The sequence below is a fragment of the Spermophilus citellus genome (assembly GCF_964194105.1).
Source record: "Spermophilus citellus genome assembly, chromosome: 1".
Classification (NCBI taxonomy): domain Eukaryota; kingdom Metazoa; phylum Chordata; class Mammalia; order Rodentia; family Sciuridae; genus Spermophilus; species Spermophilus citellus.
In genome coordinates, this window is record NC_138182.1 from 28,346,683 (window position 1) to 28,367,842 (window position 21,160).

The following is a 21,160-nucleotide window of genomic DNA, read 5'->3' on the forward strand; positions in this document are numbered from 1 at the left end:
GAACTGAACTCTAGTCCAGTTTTACTTTGTTCTGCAAGTAACTGTCGAGCTTCACTTCCTACCACACTTAGCTCCACCAGCAACTGCTAGAACATTACACACTGTTCAGCCCTTCCATAACTGAGCCAAGGTTCTTCCTTTGGCTTCAGGACCTTAAACCTAGTATTTTGCTTACCTCCCCATAGTAATGCTTACCTTCCAGTATTATGGACTGTCCCCTCCACAGGCTGGGAGCTTATTAAGGACAGTGGTGCACTTTAATCTTTGCACCCCCACTGTTATCTTTGGTAAAGATGGACATGGATTATTGAATGGCTGGGTGGATGCCAGCAAGTAAACTATAATTTCTGCCCACAAAGAGCAGGATTGTGACACTTCTACTATGTGTTTATGTGGGCTTCCCCACAGCACTACCACTCTCAATAACATTTTTGTATTATCTTTATTGAGATGTAATTCACATGTCAAGTTCACCAATTTAAAATGTACAATTCAGTGGTTTTTAGAATAGTCAGGATTGTGCATCGACCACCACCATCAAACTTCAGAATGTTGTTTTCACTCTAAGAAAGAAAAGCCCACCTATTATCATTCACTCCTCATTTCCCTCCTAGCAACCATCAACTGTCTCTATAGGTTTTTAATTAATCTCTTGCTGTGCCGTACACATAGGATTACATATTAGAATGCATCTTTTCCCATGAACAAAAATAAAAATAAAATCTGCGGCAGCTTTGATTTGGTATGAAAAAACGAAATCAGTCTCCAACTAGCTCTATGACCTTGGACAAATTAACTGGATTTAGTTTCTTCATAAGGTGAAGTTTAGAAGGTGTGTAAGGGCACCTTCAGGCTAACAAGCAAGCAAGTAAGAACAAACAAAAACAAGAACCCCCACCGCCCAAACCTCCAGGTATATCCCAGTACTCCACCCTAGGTAGCCTGTCCTGGGCTTGGGTGATATATGGTTGTATACTAACAGGATTTCACACCAGAACTGCCGCAGCCACTGCCCTCCCCGAGATGGTCCCTACAGAAGATGTTTCCTCTTCTTTCCTTTTTGGATCGTCTTTTCGTTTCTGGGTTGGCACAGGAGAGAGAGGGAGGGAGAGAAGCTGCAGAGCCTAGGCGCGGAGGCGCAGCGCGCGGGTGCCCGCAGGAAGCCTCGCCCAGCACGGGACCCCACCCTCCGGGTGCCCCGGGAGAGGGCCGCCCCGCGCTGGGCTGCGCGGCCGGCGGGGGCGGGGCCAGCCATTTCCGCAGCCAATCCGCGCGGCGGCGCGTCCCGGGGGTCCGCGGCTCGCCCGGCGCGCAGGGGGCGGGGCTCCACTTGACAGTGGCGGTCGCCGGGCAGCCGAGCCGGGGCGCAGCGAGCGGAGCGCGGCGCAGGGAGCGCGATCTGCGCGGGTGGCTGCGGCAGCGCCTTGCTCCCACGGCTCGGATTTTCGGCCCAGCGAAGTAGCCTCCAGCGGTGGCGGCGGCGTCCGGGCGATGCTGCGGGACCCCTCGGGCGCCGGTGTCCTGGCCTCTTCCTAAGGTACCCAGCCCGGCTCGCACCCTTGACGAGGGGAATCTCAGCGCCTGGGAAGTGGCTTTGTGAAGCTCCTGGCTGGGTGGACTACGTGGTGGGCCGGTGAGCGGGTGGGTGGGGCTGGGCGGGGCTGCGCTGTCTGGGCTGCTTTCCCTCCGAGGAAGAGGGTGGGGGCCGAGGGAAGCGAGTGGGGGGAGGAGGGCTGTCTCCGGGCAGCAGCTGACGGCATCCCCAGGCTCCATCCTCCTCCTGCCTCCATGTGGTTTGAAAGAGGTTTTGTTCCAGGAGAAAGTTTGATGCCCAGAGTTGAGCAGCCTGACTTGATTGATGGTCCTTGAGGCCCACGCCCCTAAAGAGAGGCAGCCCACCCTATGCTGTACACCTCTGCACTGAATATGGGCACGTGGGAACCCGGGTTCTGACCTGAGCAGCATTCTTGACGTAGGACTTTTCCTTGAGGAAATTCCTCTGTGGGAATCCCCTTTGGGAAGGAGGCTTTCTGGACACAGCCCCAACTTGTGGCTTGAAAACAATGCAGCAGGTAGTCTCTGGTCCCATGTACCTTTCCCGTAGCATAGTCTCTGCCAAGACTTATGCTGTAGGAGCTTCAAAAATTTAAACTTAACTTCTGATTAAAGATTCCCAAATCCAATGTGTCCAATGTCGGGGCCACCATCCAAGGTGACAATGATAACTTCTGTTAGACTCTTTAATATTTTAGCACTTATTTTCAATTGGCTTTCCCTGAGTTTTATGACAGTTGCTGTGGCACATAGCAAGTGGGTAGAAGTTATGGCCCATCATTTAGTGTGAGAGACGGGAACAAAAAAATACATAAAGTGTGTGCCCACTTGAAGAAAGGCAGGTTTCAGTCTTCAAATGAGGTGGATTAGGTGAGCATTATTAGCTTTATAAAACAAATAAAATAAAAATTCCAATTCCAGTTAGAACTAAGTTTTATCTGAGATTGTAAGAACACATCAATCATAAAGTGACTCAGGGTAGAGGAGTAACATGTAGATAGCACATAGTCTTGCAAGTAGCAGATCTTACATATATACTTAAAACATGAATTTTATTTAATCTGTCATATCTTTTTGATCACACATGTGGATTCTCACATTTAAACTCTTTTTTATCAAGATCCGTTCATACCATAAGACAATTTTATAATATCCTTTGAAATGTCTTGTTCCAGTTCATGTAACTTACCCTTCCACCAGAAAACATCATCTTATTTAGAGCACTTACATTTAAGGACAGTTTGCAATAGTGTCCATACATCAAGCACATTATGTGTGTCAGACACATTACTAGGTGTCATATATATATATATATATATATATATATATATATATATATTATTACTTTAGTTGTTATAGTCACTCTAAGCAGATGTTATTACTTTCCCTGAGTTTATGTAATTTCCCCTCACAACTATGCAGCAAATGATAGAGGTAGGATTTGAAACCGGGTCTTTTAACTCCCTACTGATGCTCTTGACTACTACTCTATGTTGTCTCCTAGCTCTTTTGAGAATTACTCTGTTATAATATAGTAGGGAATCCAAATATGGCAACATACACTATCTCTACTGGCCTAATGTATCAGATCTTTTTCTAGAATGTCTTCTCTCTCTGGGAGCCCACCTCACCCCCCACCCTTGGTGCATATGCATAAAAATCAAAGCCTCCTTAGATCTCCCAGCCTTCCCCTCAATTCAGATGGAAACCTCTAGACCTGTCAACCCATCATCCTTTCAGGTAAGTCAGTTCCAGGCGATAGGTAACCCAGTGTTTCCCTCCCTGGCACTTAAGGAGCAGTCTCTACTCAGTTATGTGAGTCTATTTTAGCTCTGCACATACTCCCTACTGGTTGGCAGCAACATAGCCCCTGCAGTGTTCACACTGGCACACACATCCCCTTGTACCAACTGTCAGAGAATTCCTGACACAGGCCGACCTACTTAAAAGGAACAACTAAAATGAAGTCATTGGGGAAAGTGGTTTTACTCTGGGGAATCCTTGAGTTCCCCGCTACCTATCAGAAAGGAAATTAACATAGGGCTCTAGGAACAGGAAGTGGGCCTTTTCCATAGTGGGAAATGCCATATGTACATCGTAGCCTAGTTTCAACACTTTTGAAATATGTGCTCACTCTGGAAAAACCTCTTTACCTGTTGTCTTGATGACAAATGTGGCCACACATTTATTCCTGCTTGGATAATCACTTTTACACTAAGGCAGCTGTCACTTGAATGAACAGCATCAAAAACTGATGTCACAACTATGACACAGTAAGTTTGGAAGCTGTGCCTAAAATTATAATTTATAGCCATTGTTTTCTAATTTCTCTTCCCCAGGTTTTTTTTTTTTTTTTTGGTGTGTGTGTGTGTGTGTGTGTGTGTGTGTGTGTGTTGTTCTCTTCCTTGGTATGGTATTTGACTCTGGTTCTAGAATGATTTTTTGTTGTTGTTTTTGTTTTGCGGGGCCTCACCATCTTCACATTAGAACACCACTTCTGTATTACAGCATATTTTAGGTTTTGTTTTTTAATTTTTAAATTTGTTCATTTTAGATGTACATGACTCTAAAATGATTTATAAATACTAAGCTTTGAAAGAAATAAATGTATTTTTGAGCTGTAACCATATGCTGCCTAGAATCATATCCTTCTAGTTGGCACTTTACTCGTGTTACTCTAGTGCAAGAATCTTAAAGTCCTGCATATATGCTTTGGGATTTTAAATGGACCCTCTTGTCTAATTATTTCACTCCATCCTCTGTAGCAGTAGTAGAATTTGAGATTAGAATAGAGCCCCGGCACTATCTCTCTATTATCTCTGCCAAAAAACTGGAGCAGCACCAATTAAAGTAGGAAAAGTAGAACACGAAGTTTGCTCATTGTCACACTCTTGCCCCAGAATGGAAGATGTGCCAAAAACATTGTTGGAAAAGTAACTGGACTTTCTTAAATGATTAGTGACTTGTAAAACTATACCAAATTATTGAATTTATATAGTTTCCTTAAAATCATGTATGTGCATGTACTTCCAGAATCAACAAACCTCTACTCTAAATTCTGTTTCTAAAACTTCTCAGTAACCAGCAATCCCATCTTATTTTCCATATTTTGTCAAATCTAAAATACTGTCAATTGTAATATATGACATTATTCTTATGCTGTACAAGAAAGAAAAAAGAAAAATTTGATTACAGCATACCACTTTAATGCTGTTCTTCCATGACACTACTTGAATAGATCACACTAGTTTTTGATGGCTTTCAAGTTTCCTTCATCTCTTCTGTGGATATGAGTACATTTTTCTTGCCAGTACATTTGGTAGCATTGCTTGAGTTGTGTGGGACAGTGCCTTTGCATGAATCAGTAACAGATTTGGACATGGCTTCACCAGTGTGTCTTTCTTTCTTCATTCTGGTAAAGCGTTTGCATCTTGCTTTGCAAGGCATTATGGATATGCCAGTCAAGGGTAAAAGTTTCCTTTGGTGAGGCAACATTTATGTCCCACTGCTCTGTTTTGGTGCTTTCATGCATATACTGTTACATTTCCTTGCAGAGCCAAGTCATAGCGTAATCTTTTTGAAAACAATTTAAATGGCAATTAAGCAGAACATGTACAGGACTAGCAATAGCCATAACTCAGTAGAATTGAAAACAAAATGAATAGCTGTGACCAAGTTTTTGTACATGGAGGGTCATGACATTTGTGCCATGACTATGATCAGGTCAATATAAAGATATATCCTGATTTCGGGGACATTAAGAATGTGGAAAAATTATCAATGACATACCCTAATCTGTGCCCACTTAGTTTTATGAACTGAACTTGCCTACCTTCTTTCATCCATCTATTCATTCATAAAGTCATGCATTTTGTTAGACTGCAAGCCCCAAGAGGGCAAGGACTTTTTTTTTTTTTTTTTTTTTTTTGTCTTGTTCTCCACTATATGCCAACCAGGTAGGACAGTCTGTGATACAAAGTAAATCTGTTCACTGATTATATCTGTAAATGTGTGAACAAGTGTCCTCCCATGGAAGATGAAGACACATGGAGTTGTTCACTGCCCTCCTGCTGGTTGGAACACATATTCTTAAAAATATGATGGTGACAGGAATAAAGGGGGACAGGCCCACATTAAGTTCTTGATTAATAGAGCCCTATTGAAACTACTTGATGCTATAATGATGATATAAAACTAGTTCAGAATAGAAGAAATTCCAGCATAGTTTTATTGATTTTTTTTTTCACTGAAGGAATTTATAGCAATTTATATCTTGGATTTTTTTTTGTATTATCTAAAACCATGACTTGCTTGGACTCTATGTAATTTAATGTACTTGTCCTATTACGAAGAACAGGGAAATGCCTTTTTCCTCCCATAGGGCCCTCTGAAACAGAACTCAGTGCCAGCAACCTTGCCTAGGTATATAATCCCACGAAGACAAACCTACTCAAGCAGCTTGCTTTATAGTCCATTTGTTTATGCCAAAAAGGGGCATATTTATATTTTTGACATGTGACCCCCCCCCCCCAAAAAAAAAAATACAACTTTGTTGGGCAGGACACATCTCCATCTGCAGGGCCTCTGCTTCCTCACTGCTGCCCAGTCAAGCAGAAGGCTCTTCTAGACAGCGAAGCTAGCTGCAGATGCCAGCAGGAGGAATGGCAGGGGAACTAGCTTAGCAACAACTCAGAAGCAGTCCCAAGAATCCAAAGTGAATTAGCCTTGCCCATATAACCCCATGATCTCTGAATGTAACAGCTGGACCTGCAAAGGCACATCCAGCTTCTAGTTCAGAGAAATGTGGGACCTCTGAACACATGTCTGACACTCTGAGGTCCCTTGTGGGTTTCTAAGATACATTCAGTTGACTTGCTCAAGGGAGGATGATTGATGTGGGCAAGTCATCACTACATGTCCCCAGCTGCAAATGACACAATTTAGCATAGTGGTGGGTGCTATGAAGGGGCATGGCAGATAGACCAGAGCTGGTTCTTTTATATACTAGAAAATACTTACTGAGTCTTTTTGGTTATCACTGATAGAACTTACATGTAATCACATTTATTAAGTATTATTAACATGGGCCAGACAAAGTAATGTAAATGACAAAGAAAAAAATTTAAACCTGTTTACCGAACACAGCTGGATGAAAGAAAACCAATTCTCTAATTATGTGCAGTGTTCTAATGATACCCAGGATTTGTTTTTAAACGGGTATGGTAAGATGTGCAGACGTGAAAATGACTGAGAAGAAGGAGAAGAAGTTTATTATACTTATTTCCCTAGAAGGAAGAGGCATGGCATGCCACACTGAGGGCAGTATCAGGGACACCCCAGAGTGGGTCAGAGGTCAGAGGGAACCAGGGAAAATGGCAGAACCCCTTATTGTGGTTCTGTGGCAAGCAACAGGTGAGGCAGGGTAAACAGGGTTAGGATTGGCTAGTTTGACTAATTTCAGCAGGCTCTGGAGCATGGGGGCTGTCACTAATTGTCCTGTACCTAACTCACAGCATATGAGCCTGCTGAAGGAGGCAGCAGGGTGGGCTCTCGATTAGTTAGTTTACATTTGGAGATATGCTTGCAGATGAGTCCTTACCATCTGCAGGCATTGGCAAGCCCTAGGTGGGGGCAGTCCCTCCATGTCAGCCAGGCCCCAACATGTCAGAACTTAAGAATATAGAAAATAATACTTATGGTTAGTATATAAGTTTTTTTTTTTTTTAATGGTCAACTAATGAATTAGGCCCATAGACACATGGAATATTAAGTCTAGCTAGGGGTCTGACATATGTACTCAGTAAACATTAATTAAATCTGAGTCATGGTGCCAGATGGTCCAGCCACACTAACACTCCATCTTGATGGATACGGTAGTCAGGTGTGCAGTGTTTATCTTGGAAAAAAGAAAAATTGAGAGGCTGTGCATTACATAAAAGATCCCCAGGTGATGGATAAGTCCCTCAGGATGAAAAGGAGGCAAAATACTTAAGTCTTTGAAAACATTAGTTAACCCTGGAGCAGACACATTTTTAGTTATAAGATCTCAAAATCTCTAAGGTAATCATATGTCTGGTATATTTCCTTATTCACTGTGGACTTAAAATACAACACAAGTCAGGAAACATGAAAGTTACATGCAACTTTTAAAAAGGGTTTTTCTCAAAAAGTAAAATTGGAGCTAAAGAAAGTGTGTGTGTGTGTGTGTGTGTGTGTGTGTGTGTGTGTGTGTGTGTGTTACAGATTCTGTGCTTAGGAATAGGCTTCTAAATGCTACTCAAAATAGCATGTGTCAGTATTAATCAGATGATCTGATGATAGGTACATACACACACACACACACACACACACAAAGTAATGGTACTGGAGAGATATGAAGGTAATTAACAGACAACGTGGTGGTGACAGACCTAGGCGCAGAATGTTTAAATGTCCCCATATTACCTCTGATGGAAGATGGCAGTGAGTGGAAGGGACACGGGGTTAGACTCAGGACATTACTCATAATGATGAAAGGCAGGAGTGCATGAAGGTACAAATGTTAGGTCTCAGTGCTAAGTAAATCAAATGACTAGTTGCTCCGATCAGCCTCCTGACTTTTCTTTCTGTGGTTGGTTAATGATTAGAATGCCTTTATAGTCCACTGGCTTTTCCTTAGAATCTTGACCATGCACGGTAAGAAATAATAAAGAAAACATAAACTGAAGGTCAATCTAATGCTCTCAGAGGGGAAGTTCCTTCCCCGTGAAAACTCTGGAATCGCCCTCTGCTCACAGTTGCTTCTCTCTTGTGACTTTGCACACATCTCCCTTGTGTAGCAGCTTCTCTCCATTGATGGAGATTGTCTGAGTGTCTTCACTGGATCACAGCTGTTCCCTGATAATTTCCAAACAGACAGCTTAGCCTTTAAAGCGGCAGTATTTGCCTACATTGGCCAGTGAAAGTATTGCTGCCTGGCTCCTGTGGCTAACCTGGGTTTGATATTGATCAGGCAGTCCTTGGTTAAACCTGTCTCTTAACCAGGTGAGCATTTTTCATTCCAAGCTTTTATGTTTTGTTTTTTTTTAAACCTCTAATTCCATACATGAGTTAGGCCTGTGTAAAAAAGGAATGTCAGACAAATAAGACCATATGCAGAACTACTCATAAGTCCTTGGCTTTGTGGAGCCTTTTCTCTCTGTCGATTCCTCTAAGGGGGATCTCCTAATGTGGGGGTAGGAGGTGGGTGGCAGCCTTCCTGGAGGTGTTTTAAATATTTGCATTCCATTTTAGCTTGAACCTTATGCACATATGGAGTTGGGGGGCGGTCAGTGAGAAGAGGCATATCCTGCTTATCTTTTGGACCTACAGCCTAGTTAAGCACCTGCAAAGGGTAGGAACTTAATAAGTATTGGTTGAATTAGAAAATATTGGCTGGCTGGTTGACACAGAAATTCCCAGCCTTTTTTGGTTTAGAGGTTCGTATTAATTATGAACAAGAGCTTTCACAAAGTACTTTATAATCTGATAGATGAGTTGTCTAGAAGGGTGAATGAAAAACATAAAAACTGCTTTTTAAATAAATAGAAGTCATGAAGATAAACTTGCTTTAAATATCTATTACAAATGACCATTGTATACATTTTATGATATTTGAATGAAAACTGGATGACTAAAAATAGTAGTATAGATAGTCTATATTTTGATTATTTGGATTACTTAGTAGATTTAAAACATACAAATAAGTAATAAAGCCTTAAAGAAAAGATATTTACTTAGTGAAACTTGCTAGAGTAAAATAACCACTTGAAGAAAACAGTAGAAAAACAATAACATTATGGCCATAACCATAATATGCAATAAATTTTAGATAGGTCATAATGTTAAATGTTGGGAGAAGAAAGAACAGACAAAAGAAAGCAAAAAAAAAAAAAAAGAAAGAAAGAAAGAAAAGAAAAGAAAAAGCAAGTAAGCAAAGTAGTATATTTATCACAGGATGAAGATTTTTAATTAAGATTTTCTGAATATTGATGACATTTTACAAAGTGCATATATTGGAAAACTGGAAAGCATAAAAATAATAGAACACAATGATACAATTCTAACAGGAGAAAGAATGTGGGTGGTGAAAAGTTATCGAAGTAAGGAATTAATGTGAATATGAGATTTGTGGCATAAGCACTCAGAATCTAGTTCGTGATGATTGAGGGAGAGGAGCAGATATTTGGGACATGGAAAGACCAATGTTAGATCATCACATGAGAGGTCCAGAGCATAAAACATGTCCCTTGATTGCCACTCTTTGACAAAAATCAAAATGAGCCGGGTGCAGTGGTACATGTCTAATTCCAGGGAGTCAGGAGGCTGAGGCAGGAGGATCGCAACTTCAAGGCCAACCTTGAGACCGTTCTCAAAATAAAATCAAAGATAAAAATAGGACTAAGATGTAATTCGGTGGTAAAGCACCCGTGGATTCAATCCCCAGTGCCAGAAAAAAAGAATATATATATATATATATGTAATTTTTCCCTCTCCATTGACTTCTTTCTTCATCTGTTGAGCTAGTAAGACAAAAATAACAATAACAGCTCTTGAACCACCATTAAACATGGTAAATTATAAGGACTTTATTCAGAAACCATTTGAGACAGAATTTTGTATTTGCTTTTACTTTGATGTTTCCCCAGAGAGTAGAAACACATTCAACAACAGACTTCAGTGTGGACACTCATCAATAATTGTGGTATATTGGACAGTGGCTTTGCCTTAGTTGTGTCTTTAAAAGCACAATATCTAAAATAATGTTGAAAATTTAAAATTTGATCTCACTCTCCAAGAAGTATTCACTTGATATTGTTTTTCTTGTCCCTCTTGGAGCTGGAGGTGGAAACCATCTCTGTGAGTACTATTTGGAAATGGAGAAAGACTTTCCTCACCATCAAAATTATCTGAATAGGGTCTCAAAGGGCCACAGAGCTGGGGCTACATTTTATACTTAGTCCTTTGTGTTTATAAATTCCACATTATCAGATTCAACAAACTTGGAATCAAAACTACTCAGGGGGAAAAATGCATCTGAACTGAACATGTACATATTTTTTTTTCTTGCAGTTATCCATAAACACTCTGGTATAGCAAATACTTAGATTTAAATGTGCTTAGGTTCTATGCAAATACTTCACCAATTTATATAAGGGACTTGAGCATCTGTGGATTTTGATATCCTCGGGGGTCTTAGAACCAATCCCCCATGGGTACCGAGGGCAAATATACTGACTATATTTTTGAAAGAGAAAGATGTTTGACTCAAAGTGATCTGGACTTACTGTCCCCTCATTCCTCAGAATAAGCAGGGGATCAATGGCTGTTGAAAGCTATGTGGTTAGTATTGCTCTCAGGGCTTAACATTATCTCTTTATATCCTTTGACCTCCCTGTGCCATAGAGCCCGTTATTGTCTCTGTTTTACAAATTAGGAAACTAAAGAACAAAAGGACAAGAGATTAGGTATTTCCCCATGACCCCAGTGAGGAAGTTAGGAAAAGAACCCAGAGTGTCCTCAGAATTACACATTCAGCTTTGTATCACACTCCATTGTCTGCTTAATTTTGTTTTGTTTTGTTTGGGAGGGGTGTGCTTAATTTCAAAACATCTCTCCTTAGAGTTCTTGTCTACTGGACAGGTTTGTTGTAAGTGTGTAAGGTAATCGTTTCAAGTATTTAAATGGTACAGTTGTTATTGGTGCCTTGGAAACAACTGTGATGTAAAATGTTGTGAAAGCTGCAGGTATTTTTCTCTCAGATTTGGCCTAGTCAAGTCCACTGCTATGGCACGTACCCTACCTTGGCTCTTCATCTCTGCATATTTGCAGAGCGTCTCTGTAGACCTCCACAAGTCCAGCACTGAAATCCCCGTTTTCCATTGAGACCTGTCTTTTCTTCCTTACATGGAATGAGTAGGTGAGTGGGAAGCAGAACAGAAAAGGAAGCACTTTAAAAGGAAGGAGGGTGAAGCAGCTTTATTTTCTGCAGGAGGCTGCATCCACAGCAGAACAGTGGAATTAAATCCACCAAAAGTAGGACAGAGGGAAGTTTCCATTCAACACATTCGTGCCAAGATTGGGGAATTAGTATCTCTATTTGCTATCCTTTCAGTCTTGGATTTGTTATCTTCTCAAGCAGAGAAGAAAACCATAGACAACCTCCAGTGTACTTCTGAAACACTGACTACATCAAAAAGAGTATTCAGTTGCAGGATCTCAGATAGTCAGCAGATCTTAAATATTCTTCCAAATATACTGTAGCCAATGAAGCCTACATTGTATCCCTTTGACTTTTGTTAGGCAAATACTTGGGAGTGTTTAGAAGTCAGTTATCAAATTGTTCTTTTATTCTCAGAAGTCCAATACCCTGGGTATGTGACACCTGATTAACCCTCTTTGAAAACACATTTTAAAATGTAATTGAACACATTTTTCTATGTTAATACATTAAAAACATATTTACAAAATAAAAATGTATTTTTATTGTGCAAGTAATGTGTTCAGTGAAGAAACCTTTAAAGATTCAGGCAAGTAAGAAGAAAATAAAAACTATCCATAACCTTACCTCCTAAATGTAGTCACTATTTACATTTTTGAATATTTCCATTTCTTCCCCAAATTTTTTTCATGTGTAGAGAGATTGTTTGTACAAATGAAATCACTTAGTATACTGTTTTATAAGCTGCTTTTTAAAAATAGTAAATTCATCCCAAATATCCTTCCATGATGGTAAATCATTACATAGATTTTTTTTTTTTTTTTTTTTTTTTTAATGACAGACTGAAGTCATCAGAGCTTGGTTCTTGTGTTTTGAGACAGTCAGTAGAAAAGCTACTTCTCAACACCAAAGCTAAGAACTGTATTTATCTCTACTTAGGACATATTCTCTGCCTCATGTAGTTTTGAAGTAACCTGAGCTTGGCTTCACCTGCTAAGTGAGAGCTCTATATCAGGACTCCTGCCTCTGCCTAGATTATCATCAGGAGCCTCCGTTATTTTCATGGTCTATGCAGCATCTTACAGTTATCCTAGCAATTCTGATATGGAAGTACAAATGAGCTCTTTCTGCCTTGCATCTTCTGATAGATGAATGTCAGGGGAGACACAACCCTGCCACCTGGCCTCTTAAAACCAAGCGCATCTGCTTATAAAAACTGCCATTCAGTATGCTGACACCCTCCCCATCTTACAATCTACAGCTGCCTCTCAATTATCACTTCTCCTGGGAGCCAAGATGCCAAAGATAATTGAAACCCACTGACAGCAACCAAACTTCATGGTAGTTTAAATCTTCCTCATCAATCTTTCAACTGGAATTTCTCACAAATGGACAGATTAGAGTTTCTTCTTTCCCTGTGATTAGCCCCTAATTCTGAGCCTAATGGGGTAACCAAAATTTGGTTGCTTGAGAGACGTGCAGACCAGCCTGTCTTGACTGTATCAGTCTCTGAAACTTCCAGGGAAGAGGACTAGGCATGCGTTGGACCATTAGAATAAGATACTATTCTTCTTTTTTGGTTCTTTTTCCAGAGATTTTACCCACACATGTTTTTAGAGTACCATCACTTTCTCTTTCTTCAGTCTGTCCCCAGTTTATCCCTCATCTCATGCCAAAACCAAAAACAAAACAAAGTATGTATATATGAAGTATCTATAAAATACATATATCCATTTGTAAATAAATGAGAGTCATCATTCTCTAGTCTCAATTTTTTTTTTTTTTATTCTCTTCGCTTCCCTACAGTTGAGCACTGTCCTTAGAACTTTCTAATGTGCCCATGCAGGCAGCTCACCCTCCTGCCTGCCCTGACCAGCACGGCACAGCTGCTTCTCCTGAGCTCCCTCTCTGCCCTTCCCTTCCTACCCCCACTTGAGGTCTAGGCTGCTAGATCCACTGCTCTTTCTGCATTTCCAGTTCTCTTCTTTCTTCCTTTTGTACCATGCCTTTCCCTGTCCCCCTAACCTTTGTCCTATCAGCAAGGACATAGGATGCATCCAAAAGAACAAACTTTTAAGACCCTGGGGTTTTCTGTGACCATCACAATTGTTAAAGTGCACTACTGATTTAAAAGGTTTTTGTTTTTTTCCTTTCCTTAAAGGAAGTCATTTGGCCCTTGGACTTTCAAGGCACTCTTGCAGCTAATTGGGTAGAAACCCTAGAGAGGGTTGCTGCCCTCTGGATACATCAGGGATGCTAAGAAGGGCCATTTTGATTAAGGCTCTGTTCTCCCCTCTTTCTAAGTGGCCGATTCCTCAGTGGTGGTGGCGATTCAGGCCCCTGGGACTGCTCCAGCCCATTTGAATAAGCTATCAATAACATTAAAAGCCTTCCCAGACGCTGATGTTTGCCAGCACTTACAGGCTCCTGCAGATTGGATGAGTGCCTTTTTGGTGTTTTCAGTTTCTCCCCAGTGTTTGTTAAACAGTCAGGGTATTTATCAGAAATGTCAATTGAACACAGACACATTATAGTATGTGCTATTCATTGTTGTTGTTGTTGTTGTTGTTGTTTCCCCCCTGAAACTGCAGAACTCCATTTCTTCTTGGATTATGTCCTTCACACCAGGAAGGAATACTGGGAGTGTTGAAAAGAAATTATATGTGAATTACCCTCCGTTAGTAGAAGACAGTCAAAGCTGGCACGGCCTCCTAAGCGTCCAGCCAGGGCTGAGTTCTGAAGCTGCTGATTAGGAGGCAGAGAGAGCAGGGACTGGGATCTGTGCCCTCTTCCCACCTACCCCCAGTAGAATGCCCACGGCGCAGTGAGGGGTGGATGCCAGCTGTACCCCGGATTCAGAAACAAGAAACACAGCTGAAGGCCAGCAAGGGTCCTGAGGGAAATGGCTACAGCACTACTATTTTATCTGGATCCTGGTTGAAGTTCAGGGCATCAGTGATCTCTGCCTTGATGTCTGTTGAAACATGGGCAAAATACACATGCCCTTCCCTTCCCTTCTTTCTCTCTCTCTCCAAACACATCTGTATCTTTGATGGGGGTTTAAAGGAATCCATGACTACCAAATATGTAAGAACCACAATTCTAACTTTTCTCCTCTTTACACTAACCTCTTCTTTGCTGTATATAAGCAAATTTTACTCAGTTTAATTCTGGAAGGGAAGAAGTTTGAGATTGATTCCCAAATTTTTCTGCCATTGTTGGGTGGAAGTGCCTTTTATTTTTATTTTATTACATTTTATTTTATTTCAGAAAAAAAGAATTTCAATACAAACTGTATCTTCTATATACATTTGCTTATCTTCTTCTCTTTATATTCTCTTCTCCACACAGGGCAATTAGTCTATCCCCACATGTGTGTAATTAAATGGCCCCACAGTAGGTGCAAATGCACCTGTTTGCTAGTACCATGCCTGTCATTCGCTGGGTTACCTTAGTCATCAGTGAACTTTCTGAACCTTAGTGTTCCCACCTGACAACTAGGATGATAAAAACCACAATATTAAAAGAAATCCTATAGGGAACTAATTACATAAATTACATTATTGTTACATTTTATAAATGTACTACTTTTAACAGCATTTAAACATCGATCTCTACTGCCTGTTGAGATGTCTTCAGCAACAGTACGACTTATTTGCTAGAATAGTCAAAGCGTTAGCTAAAGTCAGCTTCTTTCTGTTTTTTTTTTTAATTGTTTTTAGATATGCATGACAGCAGGGTGTATTTCAACATATTGTACATACATGGGGTGCAACCCATTACAATTTGACCCCTTTCTTAGGGTTGAACATGATGTGGAGTTACTCTGGTCATGTATTCATATATGAGCATAGGAAAGTTATGTCTGATTCATTCTACTGTCTTTGCTATTCTCATCCCCCATCCCTTTTAAACCAAAACCCTTTACTTTCCTAGCATTCAGTGAATCCAAGAAATCACAAAATTAGGAAGCTGACGCTGTCCACTCCTGACATGATCTGAAGGCTGCAGGAAGATGCAACCTATATGGTGAAACTGGGTCACCATCTAACTTTTATGAATAGATCTTTATTATCTCTGCTCAAGTGGACATAAAATTTTTACAGCTTTGCCTGTAGCTCTGAGTGGCTCGTTCAAATACACCTTCAAAGTTCTTTGATTCTAAAATACTAGCACAATAATTAAAAATGTATGTTCTTTTGCATGACAGATGCAGTGAAGATTGATTATATTTTATTTTGTTTTCTGCTCAGTATGTAAGTTCCTCGAGAGTGATGATACTAGGTCAGGTGTGGTGGTGCACACCTGTAATCCCAGCTACTTTGGAGGCTGAGGCAGGAGGTTTGCAAATTCAAGGCCAGCCTGGGCAACTTAGTGAGATCCTATCTCAAAATAAATTTAAAAAGTGGCTGGGGATGTAGCTCAGTGTTAGAGCATTTACCTAGCAGGCACAAGGTCCTGTGTTTGATCCCCAGTACCCCTTCCCAATAGTATTGATATTAGGTGCTTAGATGGCATAAACTAATTAAACAAAATCTCCTTTTAAAAAATGTTTTATTGCTGCATATTAATTACACAGAATAGTGGGGTTTCATTGTGGCATATTTGTGTCTGCACATAATTTGATCAATTTCCTTTTCCAGCACCTCCCTCACCCTCCCTCCTCCTTCCCACTGGTTCCCATCCTCTACCCCTAAGGGTCCCCCTTCTATTTTCCTAAGATCCTTTTTTCACTTCTTTATCTCTAGCTTCCAGGTATGAGAGAAAATATGACACTTGTCTTTCTGATTCTGGCTCATTTTGCTTAACATGATGCTCTTCAGTTCCATCCATTTTTCCTGAAAATGTCATAATTTTATTCTTTATGGTAGAATAAAAACTCCATCTTATATATATGCCATATTTTTTTTCTTTCTTCTTTTTTTTTGGGGGGGGGAATTAAACCCTGGGGTGCTTAACCACTGAGCCATATCCCACAAAAAAAGGGCTGGAGAGCTCTTTTTTGTATTTTATTTAGAGACAAGGTCTCACTGAGTTCCTTAGTGCCTTGCTGAGCCATATCCCACAAAAAAAGGGCTGGAGAGCTCTTTTTTGTATTTTATTTAGAGACAGGGTCTCACTGAGTTCCTTAGTGCCTTGCTGAGTTGCCGAGGCTGGCTTTGAATTTGCAATTCTCCTGCCTCAGCCTCTCAAGCTTCTGGGATTAGAGGCATGTGCCTGGCCTATGCCACATTGTCTTTATTCATTCATCTGTTGATGGACACCTAGCCTGGTTCTATAGCTTGGCTGTGTGAGTTGTGCTATAAACATGGGAATGCATATATCTCTTAAGTATACTATTTTTAATTCTTTTGGATAAATGCCAGGGAGTGATATAGCTGAATCATATGGTAGTTCCATTTTTAGCTTGTTGTGGAACCTCTGATAGTTTCCACAGTGTCTGTACTAATTTATACTTCTACTAACTGTGTAAGAAGAGTTCCTCCCACAACTGCATCCTCACTAGATTTATTGTTATTTGTGTTTTTTTTATTTTTATTTTTGGTACCAGGGATTGAACCAGGGATGCTTAACCACTGAGCCACATCCTCAGCCCTTGTAATTTTTAATTTTGAGACAAAGTCTCACTAAGTTGCTTAGGGCCTTCTTAAGTTGCTGAGGGTAGCCTTGAACTTATGATCTTCTTGCCTCAGTTTCCCAAATTGCTAGGATTATAGGCATGCACTACCATGTCTGGATGTTGCTTGTATTCTTGATGATTGCCATTCTGACTGGAGTGTGATGGAATCTTAGTGTAGTTTTGTTTTTTGTCATTTTTTCAAAATTTATTCTTTCTTTTTAGATATACATGATAGTAGATGTATTTTGACATATTGACATATTATACATATATGGAGTATAACTTATTCTAATTAGGATCCCATTCTTCTGACTGTACGTTATGTGGAATTGCACTGGTCGTGTATTCATATAACATAGGAAAGTTATTTCAGTGTAGTTTTGATTTTGCATTTCCCTAATGGCTAAAATGTTGAACATTTTTCCATATAACTATTGGCCATTTGTGCTTCTTTATTTGAGAATTGTCTGTTTAATTCATTTGTCCATTTATAATTGGGTTATTTGATTTTTGAGGGTGAATGGTTTTGAGTTCTTTATATATTCTGGTTATTAATCCTCGGTCAGAAGAGTAGCTTAGCAAAGATTTTCTCCCATTCTATAGGTTTTCTCTTCATATTCTTAATGGTTTCCTTTGCTGTGTAGAAGCTTTTTAGTTTGATACCATCCTATTTATTGATTCTTGGTATTAGTTCCTGAGCCATTAAAATCTTATTCAGGAAGTTGCTATACCTATATGCTGGAGTATTTATTTTATTATATTTTCTTTTAGCAATTGCAAAATTTCTAGACTTATTTCTAGGTCTTTGATCCATTTTCAGTTGAGATAAGCATCTAGTTTCTTCTACATATGTATAACTAATTTTCCCACCACCGTTTTTTAAAGAGTCTTTCTTTTCTCCATTGTGTGTTTTTGGCACCTTTGCCAAGAATCAGATGACTAAGGCTGTGTGGGCTTTTCTCTGTGTCTTCTATTCTGTTCCATTGGTCTACATGTCTGTTTTCATGTGAGTACCACGGTGTTTTTGTTATGATGGCTCTGTAGTATAATTTGAAATGGGTTATTGTGATGCCTCCAGCTTTGCTCTTTTTGCTCAGGATTGCTTTGGGTAATCTGAATCTTGATTTTAGGATTATTTTAGGATTTTTCCTTGTAGATCTGAGATTGTGTCAGCTTTTCATTGCTAAAACCAAAATACCTGACAAACAACTTAAAGGAGGAAAAGTTTGTTTTGGCTCATAGTTCAGAGGTTTCTGCTCATGATTGGCTCCATTGCTTTGGGCCTGAGGTGAGGTATCATGGTGGATGGTAGAAAGGGGTGATGGAGCAAAGCTTTTTACCTCATGAAAGCTGGGGAAGTGGGGGTCTAGGGAGCGAAAACCAGAAGAGAGAAAAAAGAAAGGAAAGGGCTGAACACAAGAAATATCCTTCCAGGGCATCTCCGAAGTGACCTGCTTTATCCAACTAGGTCTCACCTCCTACAGTTTCCATTATCTCCCTATAGCCCATTCAAATCATTAATCCATCAAGTGGATTAATCCACAGATTAGGTCTGAACTCTCATGATCCAGTCATTTCCTATAAGCCCCACCTCGGAGCATTGCCACATTGGGGACCCAGCCTTTAACACAGAGTCTTTTGGGGACACTGCATATCCATAATAAATGTGGTTGCTATTTTGATGGGGATAACATTTAATCTGTAGATTGCTTTTAGTAGTATGTCCATTTTAACTATATTAATTCTGCCTATTAACGAATATGAGATGTCTTTCCATTTTCCTTTGTCTTTTTCGATTTCTTTTTTTTTAACGTTGTCTAATTTTTCCTGTAGAGGTCTTTTACCACTTTGGTTAGATTAATTCCTAAATAGTTTTTTTTTTTTTTAAGCTATTTTGAATGGAATTGTTTTCCTGATTCTTTCTCAGTGGATTCATTGCTTGCATATAGAAAAGCTATTGATTTTTGTATGTTGATTTTGTGTCCTGCTGGTTTGCTGAATTTGTTTATCACCTTCAGCAGCTTCTGGTGGACTTTTTAGGACCTTCTATATATAGGACAATGTCATCTGCAAACAGAAGTAATATGATTTCTTTTCCTATTTGTATCCCTTTTAAATCCTTCTCTTGCCTAATTGCTCTGGCTAAAATTTCAAGGAGTGGTGAGCATGGACATCCTTGTCTTATTCCTGACTTTAGAATAAATGCTTTCATTTTTTTTCCTCATTCAGTATGATGTTGGTTTTGAGTTTGTCATATATATAGCCTTTAGTACGATATTGAGGTAAGCTCCTTATGACTCTAGTTTCTTCAGGGTTTTTGTTTTGTTTTGTTTTAATGAAAGGGCATTGAGTTTTGTCAAAGGTTTTTTTCTGCATCTATTGAGCTGATCATGGGCTTGTCCTTGGTTCCATTTCTGTGGTGTTTTACAGTTATGGATTTGTGTATATTGAATCAACCTTGCATCCCTGGAATGAAACCAACTTGGTCATGGTGTGTGATCTTTTTAATGTGTTGTTGAGTTTGATTTGCTAATATTTTAGCCAGGATTTTTGCATCTATGTTCATCAGTGATACAGGCCTATAGTTTTTTTTTTTTTTCCCCTTGAAAATGTCCTTACCTGGTTTTGATATCAGGCTGATACTTGTCTTATACTTTGGAGTGTTTCCTTCCTTTCTATTTATGGAATGATTTGAGAAACACTGAAGTTAGGTCTTTAAAAAATCTGGTAGAATTCAGCTGTGGATCTGTTTGGTTCTGGGCTTTGGTGTGTTGGGAGGGGCTTTTTATTACAGTTTTAATCTCACTGCTGGTTATGGGTCAGTTTAATTTTTCTGGGTTCCATTTTGGCGGGTAATATGTGTTTAGAATTTATCTGGGATATCTATTTCTCTGGACTTGAGAATAAGTTTTGAGTATAAGTTTTTGAGTATAAGTTTTCAAAATAGTTACTAATGAGCCTCTGGATTTCAGTGGTATCTGTTGTGATATCTCATTTTTCTTTTTCTTTCTTTTTATTTATATATATATATATATATATATATATATATATATATATATATATATATATATATTTAGTTGTAAATGAACTCAATATCTTTATTTTTATTTATTTATTTTTATGTGGTGCTGAGAATCAAACCCAGAGCCCCACGCATGCAAGGCAAGTGCTCTACCACTGAACTACAACCCCAGCACCATCCCTTTTTAAATTTTTTTTTCTTTTTAGTTGTAGATGGACACAGTATCTTTATTTTTATTGTGATATCTCATTTTTCATCCTTAATTTTATTTATTTGGGTTTTTTTTTTTTTTTTTTTTTGTATCTAGAATTGAACCCAGGGGCACTTACCACTGAGCTCTTTTTATATTTTCTTTAGAGACAGGGCCTTGCTTAATTACTCAGGTGAGGTATCATGGTGGAGTATCATGAGGCTGGCCTTGAATTCTGCCTCAGCTTCCTGAGCCACTGGGATTACAAGCATACCCCACCACACCTGACTCTTCTCTCTTTCTTTGGGTTGGTCTGACTAAGGGTTTATCATTCTTGCTTATCTTTTCAAAGAACCAACTCTGTTTCATGGATCTCTTTTATTGTTCTTTTATTCTCTACTTCCTTAGTTTCCGCTCTGCTTTTCATTATTTCTTTCCTTCTACTGGTTTTGGGAATGGTTCGTTTTGTTTTTCTAAGATCTTGAGATGCATCATTAGGTTATTTATTTGGAATCTTCTGATGTTTATTTTATTTTATGTGGGCACGCGTAAACTTTTCCTGGAACTGCCTTTGCCACATCCCAGGGATTGTGCTTTATTGTATATCTATTCTCATTTCAAACCAAAATCGCCTTTTAAAAAGTGACTAGTCTGAAATGATATACATCAAAATCAAGTAATCAAGTCTTAATCAAGCCCTGTTTCCCATGCAATTAGATTGTGAGAACGTGGGCACTGTTTAATTATCGTGTCATACACAGTCTGTAATGTATGGATCCAATATACATTCCAGAGAAAAAAGTATGAAACTTCCAG

The 21,160-nt window shown here is 39.5% G+C and overlaps 1 protein-coding gene across 2 annotated transcripts in view; it reads left to right on the forward strand.

The window, feature by feature from the left end:
- Nucleotides 1-1,346: 1,346 nt before the first annotated feature.
- The window catches only part of FRY (FRY microtubule binding protein), a gene marked incomplete at its 5' end in the record, with an annotated part of 420,839 nt that continues 401,025 nt past the window's right edge, over nt 1,347-21,160 (forward strand). The window contains one exon of one of the 2 annotated variants that reach the window (XM_081286098.1): nt 1,347-1,537. The remainder of the gene's footprint in view (nt 1,538-21,160) is intronic. The other variant, XM_081286096.1, reaches the window with a different exon arrangement.